Source organism: Trypanosoma equiperdum (genome assembly GCF_001457755.1).
Source record: "Trypanosoma equiperdum strain OVI genome assembly, contig: ctg_894, whole genome shotgun sequence".
Taxonomy (NCBI): domain Eukaryota; phylum Euglenozoa; class Kinetoplastea; order Trypanosomatida; family Trypanosomatidae; genus Trypanosoma; species Trypanosoma equiperdum.
Genome location: NW_027124858.1, coordinates 18,593 through 20,218, shown reverse-complemented (window position 1 = coordinate 20,218; position 1,626 = coordinate 18,593).

The window sequence follows — 1,626 nt, the reverse complement described above, 5'->3', positions numbered from 1 at the left end:
TTGGCACTCAATATGAGCCTACACCATCCTTGGGTTGCATGCGTTTGAACTAAAACTACAGAAACCCTGGGCCTCTAGGTTATTTCTTTGTTACATTTGCTTTTGCGTTCTCTTCAAAGGAGATTTAGCTCAAACACACTAAGTGTAATAGCAACGGTAATAGAATTTTAAAGATAATAAATCTAATTCCATAATATACCTTTTAAAGTTTGAGGGGTTATAAGAAAAACAAAGAAAATTGTATAAAAGATGTCACTTGTGACAAGAATATGCTTAGTTAAGGAGACACGTGTTTAAATATATAAGCAACGCCTTGATATTGTTTTTATGAAACTATTGAGTAGTATATGCACAGAGTTCGCAGTTTATCTTTGGGTGCATATATGGAACTTGCTTTGTGAAATAACTTCAGTGACACCTATGGTCACACATTACTTGTATTCCACTGTAGCGCGCATTCAAATATTCTGTGTATTCAATTTTTTGACAATAATAGTGGCAAGTCGTATTTATTTTTGAAATTTACTACGAATATTACTATCCTCATTTGATAATTAGCATAACCATCCTGTTTCATTATCAGTCTCTCATTAGCATGGTTTCATGAATTTACATTCCTGTGGTTTATACACCTATCCTTACAATAGCATGTATTTACCTTTGTGTCAAATGTGGAGAAAAATCACCTCCGGTATCATTTTCTGGCTTAGCGTATCGCCGGTCAGCCCATTCTTTCACTCCATATTTTTTCCTCTCTTTTTTCTCCAGTTAACAGTACTTTAAATAATGTAAACATCTCGTTGGGCCTGTACACTGCACTCTGCATCCACTAATTTCCTTTTCTTGTTCTGTGTGATTATCGTGCTACATATTTCATGTTGGATCAGACGCGTATTCCATCTACTTCTCTCTTTCTTTCTGAATTTTCTTTAACACTGTTATTCTCATACTCTCCATTCAACTCACTTACTTACTCTCATTGCACTCCTTCCATTATTTTAGGTTCTCCTATTTAAATCTTTTATTTTTTCTTAACGACCCTTATTATAATATTAGTATACACACACTCACAACATTCTCCTATCATCATTTTTATTTTTACTGCTATTATAATGTTAACTAATAATAATAAAATAAAATAACAAAAACAAACCAAAATTAGAATGACACTCATTTTTCATATTGTTTCACCTCTATTCTTTATACTAGTAGCTCGCTATCATACCAAATTTTCGTAATTTTAAGTTTCCAAATTATTAAAAACATATTAAAAGTTTCAATAAATAGTGTTAAAATAAAAAACAAATTAATAATTTAGTAAATTCTCTGAAAAAATACTAAATTTTTATAAATGTGAACAAAAATACTTAAATTCTCAAAAACAATTAAAACAGAAGACCTACAAAAGCGGCAGCCATCGGAGACAATTTCTTTTTGGTGAGAAAACTGTAGTCTTTGCATTCTGTTCCCTCCCATTCGCATTCAGGAGCCTTGATGCATTCGGGTTCCAGTTTCCCTTTGCATTTCTATTTGGCTGTTTCCTCTCCTGCTTCGGCAGGTGCTGCTGTCCCCTCTACTGATACTTTTGGATTGCATTTGTTCGCTTTTTCATCATAAGCACATTTA